We start from the raw sequence: 26,632 nt of genomic DNA on the forward strand, positions 1-26,632 counted from the left end.
TTACAAAGACTTTGCTAGACAATTATGATAAATACTGTGAACTGTTATTCCTGTAATTGTCCATACTACTCATTCTATTAGGTAGTAAAAGGTTGGATTAAAGTGGACTGTTCTTTCTAAAGATAGCACATGTCCTTTACAAACTAAGTAAGCAATTATTGACTGGAAAGATGAGATCTGGCAATGATTCACTGTGATATAATCTTTTGTCTAAAGCTGGAGGGGTGTAGCTGTGTGTTTCAGCTTGTGTCCAGTGTCTCCTCATTTGCGATCCAGGAACTGAAAAGGGTAACTTTGGCCTTGTGACCTCAGCCTGAGAACTGTAAATCTTTCTTCCTCACACAAGCTGTATTGCTTTGCCTCTCCTGAGTTGTAAACTACTGGCCTTTCTGCTAGTCCTATAGCCATCCAGCCGTTTTATTGTCTCAGTAGGGCTAGTGAGTTCAGGCAGTAGTCATCGACCAAAACAGAGGTGAACTGTTTGGGGAAGCCTCTCGGTGCTTTGCTAACTTATCAGTCAGACCTGTCGAGTTTGAGGGGAACAAAGCAAATGCAGATTTGTAGATTTTAGTCTATATTAGGCAAAGCAATAAACAAAAGCTCCCGTTATGTTTGTTGCATATTAAAAAATAGTGAATTTTATGTGAAATGTGCACGATTAAAGATTTTGACTGAATTAAAACATCAATTATCTGTAAAATGTGAATGGACCACAAATTAAGATTTAACAGTCATCAGATGTCTTTGCTGGGCTCCAAAACTTATGAGTCTTATTTTTAACATTTAGACTTTTTCAAACCTTCCCTACTGTGTTTTCATGTTGATTTCAAACCATCCCTACTGTGTTTTTTTCATGTTGATTATATGCAAACTTTTGATGGTGATTTAAATCTACATTATTTAAAACTTTCCCCATGGATGATTTATTGATTGCAGTGTTGCACTTTACAAAGAGGAACATCCAAAGAACAACTGGAGCCCGATTTAAATCACAGTATGTTGTAAAATTGTTAAAAATGTAATAAATCAAACTGCTTTTCATTACTCCAAAAAAGCAGCCTGTTGGCGGTAAAGCCATGAATGTAGCCACAGATTTGGCAAACAAATTAAACCCAGTGTGAGTGTGTGTTGATAACTGCAGTGAAGTATTTGTATTAGTGAGAAGCAGGTGGCAGCCAAATGAGCAAAGTTGTTCTCAGTCAAAAACTATTTCAAGCTCAGCACAGATTTGTACTGAGAAATCATAAATCTACATGATGTTCAGTTAATGCCAGCTAGTCACACACCAATTAATGCGAATTTAGGTGGCTTTTACAAGATTTGGCATCGATGTGATGTCACACAGGGGTGGATCCCTGGTTGCAGTGACAAGAGAAGACAACTCTTTCTTCCATAGGAACACAGAAACAGCAGGATGAGTCGTGATTCTTTTTTGTAAGCGGTGAAACAAATTTTCAGAAGATGAATCATTTTTGTCTCCTCACTGTTTGCCTGCTGTATGCTGCATATTCTCTGCTAAAGCCTCACCAGCACACACTAGTACTGACTGGAGCAGGTTAAGGCAGGACACAGTAGATAAGCACGTGACACACTTGAATGTAGGCCATTTTTAGTTCTTGTTGGGTAGAAGAGAAATTCAGCTCTTTAGAGGATACAAACTTAGAATCCTCAAGGAGCCTCATTTCTTCTCCTTCCAGCTCGAAATTGGCTCTTTTTAATGCAACTGAAAGCTCGCTGTTTTACAGGCACGAATAAAGAAACTGATGTCCTAGAAATTCAAATGTTGTTTGCGATGGCTGTGTCCAGGAATACATTTTCTTGTCAGAGTGATTGATCAGTTATATTATAGTATCTTCGCATCCTCCAACTGTCCATTGACTTGCTGGTATTTTTGTCATTTTTACATGCCATGCGGTAACTGGTTGCCATTGTCATCACGGCAGACTGGGAGCCGGGGAGAGGACGCCAGTGCTGTGCCAGTTGGCGCAAGTAGTGAAAACACAAGGCAGACACAGCACAATTCTAATTTTCATCGTTCCAGACACGAAGGTCACTGCTTTGGCGGCTGCAGTTTTTACATGTCTTGTTAGTCAATGACTGAGTCCATGTACTTTGGATGTATGTGTAAATTGAACTGATTTATTCCTGTATAAATTATGAAAGTGTTGATTTCCTTCTCAATCAAAAAAAAAAAGAGGTCAGGTTATCCATGCACAGTTATGTAACACAGGGTGATTTAGGGCCACTCTAGTGATCAACTACAATAGTACAAGTCTAATCATAGGACACAATAGTAAATAGATAATTACAAATCTTGTGATATACATTTATTTTTCTGAATTATATAACACCATGTGTAAAGAAAGAAAAATTGTTTGTTCACAAGAGGCTCATCATGATTGTTATTTAATGAGTTAGCTCTCATGCCCCAGTTCTGTTAAAGAAAAAAAAAATCAAAGAAATGCAGCTTTCTTCTTTGCTATGCTGCACACACAACACAGGAAAATGTGTGTACCTTAGGTTATTGTATGGCTTTATCAGTTTTCATGTAGCTCTTAAGCCTGTAGATATATTCTCCTGGTGGTGCTTTGCTTAGCACACAATAGTTCTGCAAATATCAGGGGCCAAGTCATTATCTTCTGCTCAGCAGGTCACATTATTGGAGTGTTGAACTAATGATATGTAATGAGCTCTCTGTGACACATGTCTAGCCTCCCTTACTATCGTGGGGCCCATTAATAGATAACAGCATCATAATTAGCTTCGTTGGGAAGCCAAACCTAAGCTTATAAATATATCAAACAACAGTTAAGTTGCGTAACTGCAATGTATGCAGTTCTTATATTTTGTTTTCTTGTGTGTATGGTATTTTGATAAAAGTATTGTGTTCATCGGCACAGCTAAAAATTGCTAAGTACGATGACAGGCGCTGATACCGTGTACTGTATAGTATACACAATACCGACAAGAGCGTTTTCAAAGTGTGGACATGTATAATTGTCTACAACTACTTTTCCTTTTTAAACAAACAATAATCTATGGCTAACAGAGCGTCGAATCATTATTGTCAGTGTTTTCACTGTGCTCAGTAAATTGAAAGCCCGGGACACAAATACATGGCTGTCTTAAAAATTTATATTGGAAATGGTTTTGATGTTGTACCCCACTGCAAACACTTTCAGCCTTCTGCAGGTCTCCTAGCAACAGCAAACAAAGGCAGGACCCATCTCAAGTTTCCCGTGGAGCGGCCAGTCCGGCGTGCCTTTGATCTTGACTGGGAAAATAGCTGAGTGGGCACTACTCGCATTTGTCTTTCATTTACTCCAGCACCCCCACCCCCTCCCAAAATGTTCACTCAAACAGCCAAATCTTTATCTGTCCGCAGCAACCAATACCCCTCTTGGATAATCAACCATAGCAAGACAAGTCATTGATGCACTGTTTAGTCAAAATTGGACGTTTTTGTTTTGGAGCACAGCTGCTGCAGCTATCATTTGTGGTTCCATTGCAAGAAAACAAAAGTGTAAACCCAGATGGTTTAATCCAAGATGGTTTAACCCTTGTTTCCATTGTGTCAAAAGTGTCAAAAAAGACTTACCTCAAAATTTATGAACCTATGCCCTTGTACTTTTCAATGAAGCCGTTTATCTTCCATTGCAAGAAAATACAAGTGAAACCCAAGATTGCTTAAACCAAGATAGTTTAGCTGTTTTTGCAGCGTGTAAAAAAGGACTCACCTCAGAATTTATCTGTCCATGTCCTTGGACTTTGGGACAAGGAACACATGAAGCATCTAAAACATTTTGCAAATATTTTCAACTTTATAAACTCAAAACATTTGTTTTTCATAAAAGTCCCAATGCCAATGGGATACTAAGCGACCAATGTGGATTTTGCAAGTCTCTGGGCTGACACAGTGCAGGAGAGTGCTCCCATTTAAATTCAACATTAAAAGTCTAGGCTGCACATGGGAAAAAAATATTTAGGAAGTTTAATAATGCTTTCGAAGTAAGTCTTTGGAATCAAAAATACATAACTCCCTCATGCTATGCATAAACATGACCAAGTAAATGCAACACATCTTAAGGCTATTTAATGTTATCTTACTCTGCTCTGCTTTCATCCAAAACAGCTCAGACAGCTCGAGAGATTAAACAAATTGAAGTGTTACACACTGTTTTGGTGTAATTTACTGTAATTGATGTTTCTATCTAGTGCTGAGGCCTTCTGAAGCAATTGCTTGTGTTTGTAGGAAGGCATACAACCCAGTGGGGTGTATTGACTGAGGCTGTTGACTAATACTGCTATATTGGCATGTTTTAATGCTCTCCCATTGTTTGACTAACAGACTCCGCTGTAAAGTTAAAGCACACCTTGCACACTGCAGAAAAAAAAGGATATCAGAGTGTGTTTTATCACTTTTTTCTATCAGAGATGACATGGAAACAAAAAAAACTTCTTTTGGTATCTTAATAGGTTAGCATCTAGCTATAATATATGCTATAATAACCTAGCTATAATATATGTTTGGGGTGTATCTTAGAGTCAGAATACTAACATTTTTTGTTAGAAAAGTGCTGAAAGAGGTTTTGTTAAAAAAAACCAAAAACAATATTTGCTCACATACCTTTTGTGATTTCATCCTTCTGTGGTGCTCCCATTGCCATATTTGCCGTATTTTCGAGTGTTATCTTCAGGTATAGTTACACTAACATTGTCAGTACGAACAAAAAGGCTTCTGGTCTTATTGTTTGATATAGTTTTCTTCCTCTGGAGCAATTTCCACAACCAAACTTCTGTTTCCTGTTTGAACATCCACACGTCTTCACACAATACGGACAGAGATCACTTCTGAAACTGTGGTAACACTGTCTTTGTATGGACAGAAATTGTTTCAGTATTAAAACACAGTTTTAAAATGAAAGCATATTACTGTGAATATAGCCTTCCAGTGCTTAGAAAGTTTTTTACGTTTAACCCACAAACTCCTCTGTTCTTGATTATGTGATTGTTGCTTATCAGAATCAGAATACTTTACTAATCCCTAAGAAAATTATGCATGTTTTCCTTGAAATGCAATAATGTGCAAGAACAATGTGTCCACATCTCCAGTTACACCACATTGTGTTGCAAACTAACACCCAACAACAAGCAAGTGATCAAAATTGGGACTTGATGAAGAACACAGTAGAGATCACGAATGAAGCTATACAGCTATAAGAAGAGCGTTCCTTTTTCTTATACATTATCTTACTGTTACAGGACTGTAACTCCACATAATAGTTTTCCCCAGGACTGCTGAGTTTGGTAAATAACCACGTGTTTACTGACATATTAGCTAATGTCAGTGATATGCTTTGAAAAAAGTAAAAATGAATACATTTGCAATTTAAATTCATACATTTAATACAATTGTAACAAGACGTGCAACATAACTTGCTTAATGTACCGAAAGTAAAAGTGCAGAAATGGTTATATATGATGTTAACTGATCATATAGTGATGTATTAATCGCTACAACAGCTTGAATGTTGTAGATTTTTGGATATGATTTGGATCAGATAGATGATTAGTTCAAGAACATCATATGTTTTATTTGTAAAACTTAATTTGTTAAGTAACAACAAACCATAGATTAAAAAAAATGCAGTGTAATAAAAATACTATTTTAAATTGAAACGTGATGGAGTAAATATCAATAAAGAGAAATAAAAGCACCTGAAAATTGTCTAAGGAGAAACAAATTAAATATAGAGTCATGCAATATAAGGCTTATCTTGAGAAATGGTGATTTCATTATGTGGTGAAATAGGGAAATAGTTTTGATTCACAGTGCAGATGACTTTGTAATTTCAAGACTAAAAGCAAACATGAGAACTTTGATTGTATATTCGATAAGTATATTTTGTATATTATATTATATACAAAATATTTTGTATATCACACTCAAAAGTCTAAACAAACACTGCAGGTCTTTTGGATTTATTGTTTCTTTTAGACATCATCACAAGAATGTCAGCTGAAATTTTGTAGATATAGTTCTTCTCATAGTGCAAAGCTACACTATTTCCAATTAACCTAAAAATGGAAAATAAATATTTTATCCAGTAGTGTTTTGTTAGTTGTATTATCTCTCATTCCTGTTGGGGAGTTTTTCAGTGTCTTTAGCAACTGAAAAAAACTCCATTTCATCTGTTATAGATGGTTGTTTTCAGGGAATACTTGTCCTAGCTGGTTCCTATTTTGGGTCGTCAAAGCAGAATTCTGTAGGAGTGCAGTTTTTTTTTTCATTCCTTCAAGATCCTTTTATAGAAGCATGGAAGATTTTTTTTTATATGTTGGAATTGTAGGAAAAAAAATGCCCCACCCTTGCCTTCAGCTGTCTGTATTCTCCTCTACAAACATGTTACACACTGAGAAAGAAGTCACAATATTTAATATATAGTCACATTTTTTTCCAGGTTGAATAACAAAACAACAACAACAACAAAAGAGGTTGTGATCTAATACAGAAAATTTGAAGTGCTCAGACAAGGAGACCTTTACCTTTCAAGCTACCTTCTGACCTGGAAAAGCCAGAGTAACGTTTCGTTTTGCATCTCACCTTCAAGAACTCTTTACTAGCTAAAATAGTTCTTCTGGGAAGAAAAGGAAAACATTTGAAGTAGATCTCTCTTCTCCCTCTTTCTCTTCCCCAAAAACCCATTTGAACCCCTTTTAGCATTTATATATAGTATATTTCTGATTCAGAATCCTGTGCAAAAAGACTGTTATGGCATCAAGTATCATCACATTACCACTGACAAAAAATAAAGCATGTCTTCATGCTTGTCTGCACCAAACCCCACTTGGAGTACCCTTCTGATGACTGCTTGTGCCAACTGACAACAATGTTGGGGTGGAAAGAATGTATTAATATCCTCTTGAGCCCTAAGCATGAACATTTACTGTCACCGTTATTTATCCGCTTATATGCTTACCAAATATAGGTGTCCTAAGAAGTAGTTTAGTTACTGGAAGCATTTCAGTATTTTTGCCTTAATGTAGCAACGAGGTGGGACTCTCTGTAAAAAAGAATCATTTCTGTTTTCATTTAATAAAATTATCAGTTGAATTGCTTTTTTATTAACAGCAGCTTAGGGTGCAAGTTCATTGTGCTGGAGGACATTATTGTATGAAAATAAGTTGTGATGTGTTTAAATGTAAAAACACACACTCGTATACACACACCATCCTCAAAATTGCTTTTTTAGAAGCTGCAACTCACTTTTTGTGCACTTAACTTTTCAGATTTGAATCCAGATAAATTCTTAAACTAGTTTTTGGTGCTTTTTATTATTTTCTTTTTATATTACAGTTTTAAGCATTTCTTGAGGGCACGTGTTAATTGTTAACCTGCTTTAGATGACAGTGTTGGTTGTCTAGCTGGATTTCTGTTATCTACTTTACTACAACAAAAGGTAGATATGTTTTCCACCACACTGTTAAAATTGTCAACTTCAATTGTACGTCTGTCAGTGGAAACAGGATGGTGTTTTGTTATGGTTCATCAGCTGATTGGGTCTTGGGTCTTTCTGCCTTAAAGGATAGTATTTCTCCTATCCTTTTCAGGATTTTGAGTGCCATGTCTTTCTTAAATAGTCAGAGTTATTGCTCCCACTCTGCCAGTCATGAATACTCTACTTGCCTGCTACCTAATAGCCTACTCCACCACCCTGTGCCCAGGAGATTTCATATGTTTTGTGGTTTCACACAATCTAACAAGTGCCCCATCTTGCCTGATCCTTGTTAATATAACACATGGCAGAATACAGTGAAATTCGCATGTGAAGAAAATTAATGAATCTTCTCAACAAACCAGTTTTGATCTTTCAAACCCAACTAGAGCCAAAACAGAAGCCCTCTTACTCTCAGAGGTCCAACGTGATGCTTTCAGTCCCTGTGGAATTTAAAGAGGGAATGGAAGCTGGCAAAGAAATTTCTCAGAAAAGTTGTCTTCTTCTCTCTCCTAAATTTGCCAGTTTTCAAGAGCTCATCAGTGTGGGCAACAGGCTTGGGAAATAGAACCCTTAGATACAGATTAATTTCATCCTATAGTTCTCCCACAACCTGTCTCCTTACGAAATATGATGATGGACAGACCTAGAGAAGGTCTTTGCAGCCAGCCACCTTACTTGATGTATTCTCCATGGCAGGGAGGCAATCTATAAACAACCAAAAAAAAAAAAGGACAAAGGGATGAATGGTCTAATGATAAGTGCAGAAAAAGGCATGTAAAACCTTTCTCAACATACCGCTCTACTGGCTGCAACAGTGGAAGCCTCCAGTTTGGTTAACAAATACTGACTCAGCTTAGTATGCAAAACAAAACCTTGAGAGTTTTGTTCAAATGATTGATCACTGACTTCAGTCAAATAGAGGTATTTAACAAGTTCAAAATTGAAATATTTGAAATATTTCTAATATCTCTACTTCATCTCATTGCCCATAGAGAGTGATGTGTGTTACTTTATATAAAAGTGCAGGAACACAACAATATGCTTTCTGACCTGTTTTGGCTTACAGCCTTCAATCCCTGGCTTCTCCAGTCTACATCTCACATATCCTTGGGCAAGATACTAACCCCCATCAGAGTACGGATGTGTGTCATGTTAGATAGAAAGCTCTTATGTAGAAAAAGAAGAGAAAAAAGTGCTTGTGTGAATGGGTAAATAAGGCAAGTTGTATAAAGTGCTTTGAGTGCTCAGGTAGAGTAGAAAACCACTATATAAGAACCAGTCCATTTACCATAACTATCTTTCCAACCTCCATATTTTCTGTAAATAGCAGAAAGGCATCTATAAAATATGATTGTTATGATCTTGGCTCACAGGTCTTTGTCTCGTGAAGGAAAAAAAGAGCAAAAAAAAAAAGAAAAACCCCAAAGAAAAACATAAGTGAGCAAATATGGAACATAGAGATCGAGACCTGGAATCATTAGTGGTAAGCATGATATTGCTTTTCTGGCCCAATTAGTAATCTTAAGACATTAGCTCATGAACACCTAATTTATAATTATCTGGAAAGTAAATGCCTTTTCAAATATTTCCTTTTAGAAGGGACAGCTATTCAAGATTCTCAGTGTCAAGAGCAGGGACAAAGCACCTGTCAGGGCACAAGGGTAGAGTGTAGAGAAGGGAAGGTTAAGGGCTGGGTGTATTTCTTTCAAGCCCTTTGTTTGAACCCACGCTTTAATTTCAATCAGCAGTAGATTCTAAAAACTTCATATATGAAATCATGAATGAAATCTGCCAAAAAAGCTCAAATTTTGCTGACTTTCTCCATAACCTTTTCAAAAGTTTTTTTTTCTCTTCCCCCTAGAAGTTGTACTTCTACCACCATCTTTGCTCTTGGGGAATTTTTCTACATACTCCAACTTAGGTTTCTTTCAGTGTCATGTCTGTGCCTTAAGATTTCTTTGGTTGGTATACTTGTACCTTGTCTGGAAGCAGATCACGCACTGTGTTGCCGCCACTTTGCATACTTACTCATGAAATAAAGCGGGAGCCTTAAAGAAGAGTGCAAAGTTTAAGTTAAGAGAACAAAATCATTTTTACACTTAATTTACTTTTGTTTTCTTTAGATAGGATCCAGATTAACACTCAAAAGACCCTCATAAGATTAGTGGATGTATTAATCTTGTAAGTTGAAGTTATGTACTTTTAATGTATTACTACTGTTTACATGGTAATAGTTGTCGTTAGTATATAAATTATTAAATGGTTCTTGGATACTTCAGATATACATGTTGATAAATGTTATAGATACATAAATGATTAAATGGATTCTTGTTTTTCAGCGTACACACTACCTCGAGATGCTATGGTCCAGGCATCCTTAAACTTACCTATAATAAGCCCCTAATGGTCTAATTTACTTTAAATATCAAGTTCAGAGCAAACAGTATTTTTACATGATATTAAATGTTTTATTTTGTGTTATATGGTATAAATATGCAATATTTCCTTTCTTTAAACAACTTACTGGAGGTGAGTGGCCAACCACAGATGGTCAGATTCCCACTCAATCATTGTACCTGCATAATGTACTACTGTTGAGAGCTAAGAGTGTTGGAGTGGGAAAGGGTGATTCAAACCATTGTAAAGCAAGAGTGGGTTGGTGTCAATCATTTGAAAACTAAAGAAATTTAATAAATGTAATCAATACAAGTGCATTTATTAATTTTTTCTTATTAATATTTCTAAAATAACACAGTGGCTATAAGGGACATTTTATACCTAATTTAAATGTAAGTACACCAATAGAAGCAAGGTGTTGCAAACAGGAAAATCTGGCAAAAATGTAAGGGTTGGACATTTCTAAATATATGTTTATTGAAAATATTATTGAATAAGTGGATCGGTGTACATAGACCCTCTAAGGTAAATACTTTGTTACCATACCACATCACTCTAAAATGTCAAACTTGCTTTTGACCTCAAAAAAACAAGTTTTACTAAGGCACTTTAAGGTATTTTGACTATGTGTGGCAGAAGGTTATTAGAAAAAATAAAAAGTATTTAAAAATCTTACTACTGAAAATTCTTGGGCCCTCTTTTGAAATAGATTGACTGGACTAAAAGGCCCCCCTACTAGGTTTATAAAGAATGCTTAAAGCTTTCGTGCCTATTTAGAGTAATGCGCAGACATTTTACACCATCTCAATCTGTCATCCTATATGTTGTGTACACATGGAAGAAATCAGTTTCTGTTTGTGCCATATAGAATCTTTAATATATGACATTTCTAGAGAGGGAAAAAAAAACCCAACAACAACAATCATGGCACAGACGGAGTGGGGGTGGGGTGGCTCTCATTGGGGTTCAAAAGTAGAATGTAAGATGTCTGTCTTTGTCTAATCCAACACATTTTATTTTTATAACTGAGAAATCTGTTCAGGGACCCCAACATTTTTTTCCAACTGTCAGGGTGTCATTTGTCAGAAAAAAACAAAAAAACAAAAAAAAAAACGTGAAACTGTATTCCCACCCCCATTCCTTCTGTATGTTATGAGGTTTTAGCTCTTTCAAAAATGCAAGGTGGGTGTTTGTATCAGATGGACACGTAGACACAGCGACCTTCCACGTCAAATACACACAGTGCTGCGTGGAGAGTACGGACGATCTCCCGACTTCCTCTTTTTTTGACGGTGTTATGCCCTTTAGCTTCATCCTCAGTCAGTAAAATATGACTTTAAGATGACGAAGCATTTGGACTATAGTGAGCATTGTCACTCATGATTGAGATGTTAACCTTCAGGGCAACCATTGCTCTTCAGTATCTCATTTTTTCCTTCCCTCTTTTCTCTGTTCTCCTCCTCCTGCGTCTTCTTCGTTCCCCTTTACCCTGGTTTCTCTTCTCTAGCAGCCTGCACAGTGATGCTCTAAAGCCATTAGTGAGTCCTAGCACCGATAATGAAGCCACAGAGGTGGTCTGAGCCAGTATGGCATTGGCGCTGGAACACGGGAGGAGGGTAGATTAGGATAATTACCTAGCCATGGTGGAGCAATGAAAAAAAAAAACTCTGACTTCCTGCAGGCCTTGAACAGCAAAGGAACACAGTTCAATCAGGTGCGACACCAATTGCTCAAAAAAGAAAGAATAAAGCAAATTGAAAAATTAGTTCCAAGTATTTTTAGTGAACATCGTGTGTATATTAGAGTTTTTAAAATTTTCATTTTCTGTTTTTGCAGGTGTTCTCCTCATCCCGCTCTTATGTATATATGTGTTTATTTGTTGTTTGCAAGGCTGTGATTTAGGTCTCTCACACATACTGTAAGGACATCCTAAATATCCACGCTCACAGAGACTTTGAAGAGCCTATGAGGTCAGGTTTTAAATTATGGTCTGAACCCACACCAAGCTTTCTCCCTCCACTCCTGTAAATCCATTTTCCACACAATGCATTTCAAATCAAAGCGGCGTCACCATAACATGCCTTAGGAAACATTAAGCCATAGTGCGTTACTTTCATGTATGATAGCATAGCCCCTGTATGCTTTGATGTGCTCACGTTTTTTTTTTTTAATGCTTTATTAATAATAACACATTGGCTCCTTCTCACACCACCATCAGCTTCTGATGCACCTCTCTCTCCTCCTGAACAACATCCCTCACTCTTTCCATGCCTCAGCTGCGTCATCCCTCCCTAGCCCCTGAGCCGTGTCTCAGGATTGGCCCGTTTGTGTTTGGGAAGGAGATTAGAAGGAATGACATGGGCCTTGAGATGAAGAGAGTTACAAAGACCTATCAGAGGGCAGAGAGTACAGAGAGCAGAAACACCATTGGCTACTGAGGAAATCAGACATGTCTTCATTTCTCCCAGCCATCCTCGCTGAGTGTCATTTCCTCACCCGAGGAGGGAAGCATAGGGGGGTGGGTGAGGATCAGGATTTGAGTTTCTGTTTGTGAGTGTAAGTGTGCGTGGAAATGTGTGTTTGCTTGTGTGTTGTGTGCAGTAAACATAGAAATACAGAGGGATGAGCATGTAGACACTGATAGCACTCACCTCCTCCAAAGCTGGCCAAAATACAAAGCAGCCTGCGCATTCCTAGTGTTGTCCTAGCTGAACACTATGAATGGGATGCCTGATTCATAGACATGCAAGCTTATCTCTTTATAAACTGCTGCAGCTTCATCACTGGATGTTTTACATCTGTGTTTTAATGGCAAAAGTATCCCAAATCACACAACTGCTGTTTAGTATTTGCTGATATTTTCCTTCTGGCAAATTCAATATAATGCCTGCAATTTACTGGATCACTTAGCAGTTTGTCACAATAACATGTGTACTCCTGCACACAAACATCTGCTGATTTAATTTTCTTCTTTTGTGATATTGTTGTGTTTGTATACCTCTTTGATCATTCTTCAATCTTCCTGTTATGTAGTATGATTGAATCTTGTGTATTTCATTTTCTGATTTTGATTGATCCTTTCTTCTCTACACTTTCTAGAGTACATTTTTTCCCCAAGTCATTCATCTCTGTTTATATTCAGTGAAAAATAAATAAATATGTATTAACATGCTGAAATAACTCGTTTCTGTCTTTATTGCTTTCAACATGTACTCTGTCATTTCCAAAAGCTTTTTGCTGATCTACATTTATTCCATTTATCAGGTGTGCACACGTGCCAATTATGCAGCGTTTTACATACTGATTTGACAGAATTTCACAGTGGAAAATCTTCCTAAAACACACAGTTTTGATGATGATACAAGACGTTACTCAGTATGTTTCTGCTTGTTAGGATGCAGTTACTTGACTCTGGCTGTCTTCACAGTGATATGACTGGGAGCAATGGGGCTGAGCCCCAGCCTAATCTCTCCGCCTCGGCCATAATAGATCTGTGTGGTCTAAAGGCCCTCTGGGGGCACCTGGCTCCCCTCCCTGCCATCTCTGGCTGAATCGAGTGTTGAGGCCATCCCAGCGCAGAGACCAAGGGTCAGCTTCAAAGGCCTCCTGCCCCCTTCCTGCCACCTGGTGTTCCATTTCGGTCGAAGGGTGCATTTCCTTTCCAGTCCCTCCACCCTCCGTTGCCCTTCTCAGAACAGGTTAAGGACATCGAGCTGGTACAGCTCCTCCCTGTGATCTCCTTCAGCCTCCTCCCTAGCCGCCCACATGCGGAGACAGGGTGAGAGATCAGTCCCACCCAAACATCACAGAGTCACACCATCATTTGAAATATAAGTCTGCTTTTGATTTAATCAAAGCCCAACAATATATGTGTCTATACATTGAAGTAATTTGGTAGTATATAGTGAAGGTTCTGCTACATTTTTATGAACTTGAAGGTGTGTAAGGAACTTCAAATCTGTAATCCACAGTTTGATTGTGTAAAGTGCATCATTAAAAAGTCCTGAGTTTAGTCATAGAGAAAATAATTACGTCAACACAAAGATTTAATATTTATAGCATACCTTTTAATCATATTATAACACAATATGTGTACATTGTTCCAACTGTTTTTTCAAAGGTAAGAGCTTGTTTATAAAAGAGCATTAAACAAGTAAACTTTTTGGCGGTCACTTGAAACACATTTTATTATTAACTGAGCACCATATCATCTATGGTATGAATAACTCTCTCTCTTTCCCTGTTGGTCAAGTAACAAATGGCAGGACTATAAAACACACATTTTTATCTTCGTCGGGGCTGCTGGACAATAAGCTCCAAGAATACATATTAATCAATTGAGATTTTGAATCTTTTTATAAAGCTGGACCATTTTTTCCCTCCAATACATTAGCAGATCTCAGTATGTCCGCTACTCTTGTGAACAGGGATGAGAAGGAGAAAGAGGGAGAGGAAATAAAGGTCTGATGAGTTTGGCAAAGAGAAGATGGAGGCTGAGACAGATGGCATGAAGTCTGCAGCACTCTGGCGTGGCTCGCCTGGTGCTAAAATCCTCCTCTCTCACATTCCAACAAATCCTACCAGGAGGCTGGGGAGTCTGTCACACCACTCCAAGTATCCACACAGCTCACTTCACCCTCCTCCCCCACCCACTGTTGCCCCCCTCGTGCAGCCGAGCCTCTGGCCACTCTGTATCACATTTCTACTATTTTATTCTCACGTACGTATAGATTCACATATTTGCATATTTGCGGTAGGTCATTTGGACCTTTACAGACCTGGTAAGATAAGCAGCTCCAGGGGTGCAGATAAGAAGAGAGGCCAAGTGCATAATGAAGAGATGCGGCCTTGCTGTCACTGCAGTATAAAAACCTTATTCTGTAAACATTGGTGCAAATCATAAGGGAAAGACTGTACCATCCATTTATATCAGAGGAGACTTAAGAAGCTTTTTGATTAGTTTCACCGCAGTCAGCATCAGCCAATGGTCTTGAAGAACAGCTGTGTTACCCAATCTCAGTCCGAACATGCTGCCCAGACCCTTATTTTAAGGCTTCCCTTGGGTCTTACAATCCAAAATGGACAGTAGTTTGACTGATTACACATAGCACAAACTAACAACTGGATCACGGGCTCCACACGACATCTTCATCTCCAAATACTGTACTATTGGATTTCCTTTGAATTTCTGAAGCATGCTTTCTTTCACCATCTCAAAGTGGTTCATCTAATAAGAACAGTCTAATTTATTTTACACTATGCTCGCTCCCCATGTCTCTTCCTCGCTGTCTTTCTGCCTGCCTTCTGTTTGTTCTAATGAATGACTTCTGAAATGAGGTGCTGCTGTGAGGAGGTCACAGAGGGCTTCAAAATCACATTACTGTTAATGATAATAAAAAGAACAATCTGTGTTAAACCTCTTGGATGTTTTCTTTTCTCTCTCCATATGGAGAGAATGTTTCATCTGCTACTATTTTGAACATCGTCATGTTTGGAAATCTCTGCAATTAAAATGCGCACTAAATATTTTCATTTTTGGTTTTTTTTTTGTGTTTTTATGCAAATGTTGTCTCTTTGCAGAAGAGTGTGTTCTGATAAAAAGGTATGCAGTGGTGCGCCATCTGGATTACAAAGCACAAAAACATGGTGCAGCATAAGAAAATATATTCCCCACTACAGCACTTTAAGGTTTACCAACAACACCTAAATTTCAAATGCGACTGTACCATTTTATAAACAAATGCAATAAAAGTAAAGTAAAGGTGACTTTACTTCTTTGTGTGTACAGACGTTACACTGCAGATCTAACAACCACGACTGATTTGCATCTTATCATATGTATAGTTGTAATTTGTATAATAGCAGTCAAATAATAACAATAATAACAATTTGAACAGCTTCTGAATAAGTTTTAAGACAAAACTCACAACTTCAGGCAAATTCAAACAAGTTTCATCTTTCATGCAGGTTTTCAACACTAATGCATCATATGAGAATCTGACACCAACGTGTTTGCTGGGGTTGTTTACGTGGATGTCATCTTCACAAACAGATCACCATCACCACAGAGACAGAGTTTCTGGCTGTCCTTCCTACGTGGCAGGGCAGCATGGCGTCCCCAGGCTCATTGGCACTGCAGCTGTCACCCACAGGATGGGAAAGTGGCAGGGTCGATGACTGCACGACGTGGCTTCTGGCAGCATCCCTCCCTTCCTGGCCCGGTGAAAGGGCAAGGATAGGGAGCCCAGTCTCTCAGTGCATTGATCGAGGGCCAGCCCTCCATTAGCCACCGTTAGAGCTAAAGGTCAGCTAAGGCCAACGGATGGGTCCTGCATCCGCATCCTATGGAGTGACTCATTCTCACATCCAGGGATTGAGTCCTTGTCACTTTGGTCTGCGTTACCCCCTACTTCTGGTGGCCACATGAGGATTGCCATTCCTCTCAGAATAGCCCCCTCCCCGATGAGCTGATGCACCCTACTCAGTGACACTTTTTTTTTGGTTTGGTGTCAAGCACATTCTGCATTATTTTTGCTTTTACAGATATTACTATCTCCTGCCAAATTAAAACAGCCTTCCATCTCATTTTCTCCAGCAGAAATTGCTTAATAAATGAGCAGGGCCTGATTTGCACTGATGATCACAGAGCAACACAATTGCATCAAATTGCTCACCCAGAGATGGTGCACCACATCGTGCTGATCACTGAGTGGCAAATACTGCCTGGTGTGGTTTACATTAATGCAGCCAGGCTGTGAAAGGGGATAATTGTGGTGCTAAATGCTGTAGAGGCTGACAGGATCCATTTCTTGACTTGTCAAGGGCAACAGCAAAAGAGTGGGTCATGCCGGGGTCTATCCACACAGAGGAAGACGAACTTGTTCGCACAAACATGCATGCACACATGTGAGCACATGAACACACACATAGCCAGACAAAATCAGCCGCACTCCACATAGAGATGATTGTCTCTTTCTCCTGTCAGGTTGGGCTTTTTTCCTAGCCATAGAGACCTCATCCTGGGAAATTGAGCAATTTCTGATTGAAAATAGTGCCGGTAATTAGAGCACTCACTATTTGTAACCACTTGGCAATACATTAGTATGCAAAGCTGGCAGCCAGCTTATCTTGGGGAAAACGTTTGTTTCCTTAATTGCCCTCTTAGGACAAAAGTGAACGGGGTGGGTGGGGAGGGAAGAGAGTAAAATGTTAACGTGCTGCAAGCCCACAGTAAGAATGGAGCCTGTGTGTTGAGGGGATGTGACTCCCTGAACACAGGGGTTAAACTCCACTAATAGGCTGCATACAGCACACATGGGTGCACACACACAGATACAGAGTAGTAGAGCATGCATACACTCACATATGGGCACACACTGACACTGGCACACAGGCACATGGAGGCACAGACAACAAGACAACTATGATGAGCCCATACATTCCAGGACACACACAATTAGGCACAATTAGCTCCACAGACATACTGTATTGTGTAAAATTAGACACGTGAATACAAGTGTTCAGCACGCCAGTGAATTAAATGGCTCTGTCTTTAAATCCATTAAGATGTGAAACACAGAATGGCTTTAGTTCCCTCATTTAGTTTGATAACTCTTTCTCAAACACTCACTTCTCAGCCCGGAACACTCATCTTTATCAGGAGACCTGATATCAAATTGTGCTCATACTTGTCATCTAAAAAGTGTCAAGGTTTGACTGCAATCTATGTGATATATTACAGTTAAACATATGGAATTTCTTAATAGTTAAGCCCTATAATGCCGCAGTTATTATTTGCACCACACTTCTTTAAGGACTCTTTTACATTGGAAGCAGAGGTGAGTCTAACATGTGAAATTCTCCATTATTTTTCTTGCCATTTTAGGCACAGTAAGCTGGACCCTAATATCTATATATTTGCACACAGAAAAAAAGTTTCGTTTTTAATTAGAAAATGTGATGCAAATTAATTCTTTCTTTGCTTAGTGACTCCAGAGGCATTTTACTTTGAAGTAGTTGCTAAATTACTGTGATTTCCCCTGATTGTTGGACAAGAGTATCTATAACTTAGAGGACCAGACACATTCCGCATTTTCTAAAAACACAGACCAAATAAAACTTACCTCATGGAAAAACAAGGTAGAATTATTAAATAACCCTTTGCTCATAGATTAAATTGGTTTCCAGGATACATGAGAAAGCTGTATGACTGAAGGCCTACGTTTAACTAATAAATATCCAGGCGTAGATATTGATATCCAGAAAACGTGATTTTAAAAGTAATGGATCTTGTTCCTACATATAAACAGGCTAACCTCAATCATAAAACTTTATTCCTTCTGATAAACTAATGGCGCAGTCAGACCTCAGATGTGGTTTGTATATGTGTATCCTGAAAACTATTAGCCCTTAACTCAGTTCAAATCTTGTAAGCTGGCGCTTGATATTTTTTGGGCCCTTTAAAAAAACATGAATGAAGTTAATGAAATATAAGAAACTGCGATGACCCGCTGTACTGTTCTCCTCTTTGAAGAGGTTATCACCACATGTTGAAACTCATCTTTCCAAGTCTAATCCGCTTACTCACAAGCAAGCACAAAGACGCAAAATCATTTCATATTAAGCACAATCAAAGTCAGTCAGCGCGGGCTTCTAAATTGCAATAGAAAACGAACTTTTTTCAAACAGGCAGATTTGAGTGATGAAAAATCAAAACCGCTGCAAGCGCCAATAATGGAAAATGTTTGTTTTTTATGACAAATAGACTATGGGTCGAATATCAGTAGCTTACTCCGTAATACGCTCTGCTGTAAAAAAAAAAAAAGAAAAAGAAAAGAAAAGAAAAGAAAAGAAAAGAAAAGAAAAGAAAGAAAAAGAAAAAGAAAAAAGACGATTTTCTATAAATTAAAATACAACAAACATAGCTTTGGTTAAGTTTAGATTCAATTTACATTAACTTTTTTTTCGTCGGTTTTATCGGTCCTCAGCCAAACTAAAAAGCACAGTAATGCATAAAATTAAATATTTAAGAAGCTGGGTGTCAAAATTAGTACTCTGAAAGCACTTTTTTTGTCCTCGTTTTAAAGTTTTTAATCTATTCTCGAACAGCTCGGCTTTAATGACTTTCACCAAATACTAGCAGCAATATAAAAAAACAACAAACTCAAATGATGGGAGTAGAGTAGTTTGCGAAAACAATCCGCATTATTAATTTCAAAATCAACAGAAGCCTTGAAGCTACAGGTGGATGAATACTGATGAAAACGCCACGCAGAGTGGGGGCCTATACGGGCCTTCTGATGTACTCTTATTACAAAATCCGCATTAAAACTGTTTTCCAATTAGTTTTTCTTTGGCCACTAAAATCATGAATCGTAAAGAGGCCATGGCGTTGCATATCGACCAGTTTGACTTTTATCGGTATCCCATTAAATTTCCCTCTTTTGTCTCCGACATCTGTTGCATTTCATATTTTTAGTGAGGACACATGAAACGAAGTGGACTAAGCAAAAGTTTATGGGAGCAGAACAGATCGGAAAAAAACAAACTATGTTTCTATTCAAACGGCAAAGATTACGAAAAAATAAAAGCACAGACTCTAAAATATCATCTAAGTCACATCTGTTGGATCGCACCTAACAGACGTGAGGGACGAAACCCGCTCGCAACGATTTTGAAAATATTTGGAAGAAATCGTGGTAGGACAGCTGATATAAAGACAAATTGGTTCTGGGGGATGTTTTAATTGGGCGGCGTTAATAAACCAGTCCTTAAATTGTTTGTCTTAATTGTTCAAAAACTGGAAATATGAAGAAATACGTGCAAATGTTTATTTACACCTCAAAATCACGTGCACGCGCGGCGGGTGGTCGATGAGACTGTATGGGTGGGTGTTCCACATGCTCCAATTTCATGTCACCAATAATATCAGTCAATCAAAACTAATAATTATAGATTCGATAGGTCTAATTAAAGGTATTTATCTCTGCCTGTGTTCACTGGGTTATTACTCGAATTCGGGGCTTCGTTTGACGAGTTTAAGACACCAACAGGATGTTTTCCATTCGTCTTTGTAGGCTAAACTATAATGGAGGCTCCGACTGAATTCAATGTTTTTGCATTTTGCCAAACAAAACCTGAACCAACACAATAATGAATGCCGTGTTGCTTCAAAAGGAATCCCCCATTTAGACCATCTCCTAAGAATGTAAGGCTTCCTTAAAGTTGTGAGGGCCAAAATGGCTTTTGGAGAGCTGAATCAGTGTCCGTGTGTACACACCATGTCCAACAAAAGCAGGGGCTAATCCACCTAATTCACACAATGCACAGGGCCCTGTTTACATGGGATATACTCACACAGGGGCCCTCTGTCTCGTCTTCTCTGTAGAATAGACCGAACAAGGTATCCTACAGATGTTTTCCTCGCTCTCATGTGATGAAAGGCAATATGAAAGATCACCGACAGAATCTGCGTCAAATCCAAATCAGAGAACGTGACGCTAAGCGGAGAGCATAAATATGACTCCGTCCCCATCTTTCATCTTATTTTTCAGCCGTCTGCATTCCTTTCATACTTTCCTAGGAACCATTCTACTTTATTTAAGCATTTATTTTGCTGTGAAGGAAAATATTACTCAACAAAATGTGTAAAGTTATCATATATCAAAGAGCTAAACGTATTTATATTTGAACATGAAGGCCTTTTGTTTTTATATTTGGTCATAACTGGTCAGTGAAATAAATCATAACAACAGACAACACCTAATTGTATTCAGGCCTTTTTTCTTTCTTTCTTTCATTTTTTAACTAAAGCAAATCAGCTGGCGCAGTTCTCCATACAGCACCTAAACACATCACACAGATGAATAAAAGCTTTAATCTGAAGAAGGTTGCACCTAGGGACTCCACTAATTACATTTGAGCGCAACAAACTTAAGTCAACATGTTATGAGTCGAAAAAGAATAAATTACAAAAAACATCACATTCCGTCTATTTTGTAGCAGGACGGTAAATGTACAAATAATTAAACTGTACCCTAATATTTAGCTTACAGCAACAACCTCACTTTAATGTATTGTAATATGAAAATTATGATTTCAAATTCGGCCTTTAAGTTTAAAAATGTCTTTTATAGGATATAACAAATAGGCCTATATAATAATAATAGCACATATGTGAATATATATTAAAGTTTAACATCTATATTTTCCTTTGCGATTTTCTTACACGCATACACTGAAACTACACCAGGTTTCCCACAATTATAATTTTCTATCCAATATGAATATTTCCTTTTATACTCAGTGAAATTTCCAAATGATATCTCGCCTCTATATCTATTTAACCTCATAATGTTAAAAAAAATTCTAAACAAAATAATATTAATAATATTAATAATAATAATAAAATAGCTTTTCCGTTTTAAGGAGTCTTCGACAGACTATGCTCCCAGTCCAGACTGAAAAATGATGTTATAATAATGTTCCAGAACATAAAGGGTTAACACAATAGGCTACCTAACGAACAGGACTAACACCGAATGGCACATTGTTTTATTTTACACTATTAACTATTTATTATATAATGAAGAGATCTGGCAACCGCGACGGGTTTTTTAATTACTTTCATTAACGTCCTAGATTTCCTCTTTATTCGACTTAGAGCCATTCACGTCGTTCCCGTCTGTAGGTGTGTTTCACTGTTTCTATAATTGCATTTTTTCCAGAAGGGGTAGGTAATTACTTTGGCACAGCCAGGTAAATTCCGGCGCTAAATTGAAATATTCTGCTTTAATCCTCACTAAATCCCCATTCTCAGGACACGGTGATGTGAGCAGCAGAGGAGTCATGTGGTGCTCCGGTTGCTTCTTCAGGTGAGCGTCGCGTCGCAGGGGGGCGGAGGATCTTCTCTCGCCGCCATAAGCATAAAACAAGATTACTAGATCTTTATCGTCGTTTCAGCGTTTCTACCCCCCCTCGCAGAACTGCTACTTCACAGTCTCAGGTTCAGACGGGGGAATGTTGCATAATGAGCAGGAAATGAATTGTAAGTTGTTTGGGAGAGGGGTATTTTAAACTTAAATTAATAAGTCATAAATAAACTTCCCTGCGTGTTTTCCAGGGGGTTTATAAGCAGGTGAGCTTGTTTATGTAAATTAATCTGGAGATGCATTACAAAAACAGCGCTTGATAGCTTTGCTTTTCTTGCCATTTGAAGCAGGAGAAGCTCTTCACGATCACTAGACATTAAAAATAACATTTTTGTCGTCTTATAAACAAAACGGGGGAAAAAAAACATCTACGACTGAGCCAGACTATATTCCAGGTTTTTAGGTATAGTGTCTCTCGCAGGAGTAAATACTGGCAGAAGTTTGTACCTTCTGCTTGTCATGGTGCTGCCTGAATTTACCTTCCCCATATCTTTAATTTGTAGTCACCAGGAATAAAAGGCTGAATCTCAGCTCTGGCAGCTCCCACGTCAGTCTTTGCAGGAGTGGGTGACAGAGAACAGCAGAGGCAGATAGCATGCTAAAATCGCATCACTAGAGACCCCACATCAAAGTAGACCAAACCTCATATTGAGTGAACTTTTAAGCCAGAAAGACTGTGTGACATCAGAGCACCTAAAATGTGACTGTCATGTTTTTCAAACTTCGCTGAACACAAGCTCAAAGACTTGAGAAGTATTCAATGGCAAGCGCCGTTCAAACGCTCACACTAAGATTAGCAGTCTTTGTCTTACAGGAACCTCAAAGACCAATTAGATTGAGAGATGTGTGTGACGAATTTGTCAAAAATAAGATGATAGATACCACTTTGGCAGTGAGCAAACATGGCTGGGGATTTCAGTCAAGCTCAGTCATTGACAAGACACTGTCAGACGGTGTGTCAACTTCAGGAGACCTGCCAGTTGAGAAAGATACAGCTTGGGATTGAGACTGATCAATTCCCAAACTGCCAACAAGACGTGGCTATGATAGCTGCACTTTATTTTGTGAAGTAAAAAAGTAAGGATTGCTTGGATATATTGTCAAGTTTTTATGCATCTAAAGCCTTCACCATCCCAAGATACAGAAGACAGAAAAAAAGCCTAGTGCATAATATTTATCTGCAGTTTCAAAACTTTAACACCAGAGTTTTAACCTTTCCGTATTTCTTTTTGGACACACGGAAGTGGCATATAGTGTACGTGGTTTTGTTGTTTAATGTACACCAATTCAACACGTCTAGTAGCTGAGCTTGTCTTTGGCCACTATTTCTGAAGTGAAATCCAATACTCAAAGCATTTTCCTCTTCAAAGTAGTCTCCTGTTGTGCTTTGTGACCACAATAGTGTCAATCTCATACTTTCAAAGCCTCATCTTTGTGTCAGCTTTGAGTAGCTGTCTATACATGCCTCCGAATAGAGTTGAGGCTTTGATGGCTGGTTTGAAAACAGTTTGCAACAAATTCTAAATTGGAAAAAATAAATAAATCATTGATTTGGCTGTGCATTTAATTTGATCCATAATTTGTAAAATTGATTTCATAAGCACAAACTATATTTCTACCACAACTTTGTAATAAATGTTAGCAAGCTTAGAAATAGCCAGCCGCAGAAAGAAACATCCCAGTCAGCTGTAAATTGCAATCCAGCACTAGAACTCCAGCAGTAGTATGTGGTGATGATTAAAAAATCTATCAGCATAAGACAGGAAGAGAAAAATCAGTTTCAAAATGGACATGACCCCTTTTAGACCAGTGTGTTCATAATAAATGTACCAATTTGTCTGACTTACTGCTAAAATTGATTAGTCTAGTAATAGAAAGAAAACATCAAATTTTAATCAAATGTTTATTTGAAAAATGTGCAACATTTTCTCATACACCTGCATTGTGTCTTTTTGGTGTGTTCATAGTTGTAAAACTAAATACCTTTTGGTTTTTGACTATTAGACATAGAAAGCAAATTGAAGGTGTCACCGTGGCTTATACATACTTTTTACTGTTTTCAGTCATCAGAACCATAATCAGAATACTTTATTAATCCAAGAGGAAATTATGTGAGAATTTCCATTCATTTTATCACATAAGATGAATGTTAGTCAATAGTTCCAGCCCTAGCGTTACATTTGTACAAGCTCAAATTATCTTGTTTTTACTGGTTTAGTAGTTAACAATGTAAGGTTGGTGGGCATGAAAACTTATCCCAAACAATTGTCGTTTGAAAGGCTGCATTTAAAGGCATGCTAAGTGATTGGGATGATCAAATGACAATCAGAAGAAAAGAGAGGCAATCTCAATAAACTTTGTCATTCATCCATTCAAGGTTCAATCATATCACAGGCGTTTTGCATAACTATGAGACACTGGTTCTAATCCTCAAAGGGTTTTGGGGCTACTTGGCTTTGCACTGTAGTCATTCAAGGTCGCAACCCGGTAGGAAATATGGGCTGCCATAGCAACACAAAGATGGCCTCTAAAGGCTTAGCATAATTCTTCCCTAATAGAAAAATAACAGCGGCAAATCCCATCCTTAGTGAACTACCTCATTTGACAGAGGCAGACTCCCACCTGTGAAGCACATAGTCACCACACCAATGCTCTAAGACTACGATAAGATGAAAAAAAGCCCATCTCTGGATGGGGATGGGCGCCCTAAGCTCAAGCTAAATTCTTTCTCTTCTCTGAAGCTGAAAACAGCCCACAGTGTGTCTTTGGCTAGCTTTAGGTTTTTGAAGCTGGACAATACAAGCTGCCAAATGAATCGTGCTCTCTATATAGTAGCCTACATAACTTTGAAGTGCTTAAGCCAGACTCTGAGAAAAACTTCTGGCATCAGAAGATGGCTTATATGTGCTCAAATCTGGGAACTGTTCTTTACCTTTGCTCTTGAAAATATTTAAACTCAGTCAGACCTGTTGAACGAGTGATCACATCTATGATAAATCAGATCAGTTTTACTCTTCACAAGGTGTTCTAGTGGGAGTTTTATGACACTGGGACGTTTTAAACCTTCCTAGTAACTGTCCTCACGCTTCTGATTGTGATCACAAAATATGTGATCCCCCTCCTTTGTCCCCCTCCCTCCGGTTTGTTGCCAGGTACCACGAGATGGATTCTTGTCACTGTGTGAGTTGCATCAGGATGATGAGCACTGGGGAGAGAATAAATTACCGCCACACTTTAGAGTAGGAGGCATGTAAGTATCAGCAGCTACAACAGTGCATTACTCTCTGCTTATGGAATCGCTAATGAGGTGTGGTATCCAGCAATGTTGCAGCCATTGTGATTGAGCTAAAATCAAAGGCTTTATGAAATCATTACTGTCAAAGCTAGCTATGAAAATCAAATGATTGCCCAACATGGTTTCCTGTAAGAGGTATATGGTGCTGTTTTGTTACATGCAAAAGGGAGAGGGAGAGATATGGAGAATTATAGAGGGCAGATGTGATGCTATCTCTACTGTGTGCCTGAGTCAGCCATTTTTAGTTCAACTGGATTTCTGTTTATTCACTATGCGCAACAGCTAGAGGCTCATTGTCTGGCTCATGCATTGCATCTTCTCTGTCAGTGTACTTCTATAGATGCTTGCCTTATTCAGCTGGGTTTAAAATATATTTTTTCCCCAGCCCATCTGGATGAGTCCTGCTACCTCACACCGGACTGTGTAATCACATCATTGTCAGTGATGTTTCTGTTCATGGCATTAAATAGTGTGCAGCCAAGATGACAGAGCAGAAACGAGAGGAAGATTATCATTTTATCAAAATATCCTTACAGCTGAGCAAAAAGCTACATGGTTTGGGCCTTACTAGAACACCAATATTGAAATAATTGAATCATAAATGATTCTCCAGCCTAATATCTTAATTTCACTGAGGTAGATTTGCTCTATCTTAACATCTGGTACTTGTGGTTCCAACAGTCGCGAGGGTACTCTAAAGGGACTTTTTTATCATGCAAATTAGAGTTCAACAGCTTTCTTGTCTTATCAATTCATCTTTTTGCTGTCAGGCAAATATGCAAAATTCATATATTAATATTCTATTTCTCCCATTATTTTAAGGCATTCACTGTGACACGGCATTGTCTTTAAAACAATATACTTTTCTTTGCTGTTCTTATCTTTATTTAAACTCCTTTGGCTTGCCTAGATTATGGAGCGATTGATAGTGGTGTCTTCACATTAAATGGGCAGTGACATTCGTAATGGCCATTTGCTGGACGGAATTTTATTCCTGTGCCTCAAGTGCTTGGATGGATAGCAGAATAGAGTAATTAAATCAACGCTCCACGAGTGTCCAACGAGAGCCCAGATTCTCCTCCCTGAAGGGGAATCCCACTGAATACCGGCCTGTAAGCCTCCTGTTTCAGAGTCTTACACGGAGCACCTTTCTACATCAAAGCTTTCTCAGCACCATGTCTCAAAGATTCACATCTCCAGGAAAGAATGGCTTCTGCTGAGATATGGACACCTCTGGTCTCATTTAATGTGCAAGGTCCCCTCCCCCTCTCCAGGCCTGAATCCGAGGATAGAGTGGCTATCTGACGAGATCACACAGAGAGGTGCGGGAACTTAAAGGCAAAGAGTTACTGAGCATCCTACCAGGACTCTCAAAAGGGTTCTATTAAAGCATGTTCAATATGCCGGTCAGGGCTTTCAAAGTGCTGCACACCCTCTAGCCCCGGCAAACTCAAAGGGCATCAGTGCACATTCAGTAAGAGGAATCTGGCCCCCATTAATTTAATGAGTCC

At 38.4% G+C, this 26,632-nt stretch overlaps 1 long non-coding RNA gene across 3 annotated transcripts in view; it reads left to right on the forward strand.

Annotated features, from left to right (window-relative positions):
- LOC134642930 (uncharacterized) overlaps positions 1-13,036 on the forward strand; it is an 84,763-nt gene extending 71,727 nt beyond the window's left edge. For 2 of the 3 annotated variants that reach the window (XR_010096336.1, XR_010096334.1), the window contains exon 5: positions 11,404-13,036. This is a non-coding gene — a long non-coding RNA (uncharacterized LOC134642930). The remainder of the gene's footprint in view (positions 1-11,403) is intronic. The other variant, XR_010096335.1, reaches the window with a different exon arrangement.
- The last annotated feature ends 13,596 nt before the right edge of the window (positions 13,037-26,632 follow it).

The sequence above is a fragment of the Pelmatolapia mariae genome, linkage group LG2 (genome assembly GCF_036321145.2).
Source record: "Pelmatolapia mariae isolate MD_Pm_ZW linkage group LG2, Pm_UMD_F_2, whole genome shotgun sequence".
NCBI lineage: Eukaryota > Metazoa > Chordata > Actinopteri > Cichliformes > Cichlidae > Pelmatolapia > Pelmatolapia mariae.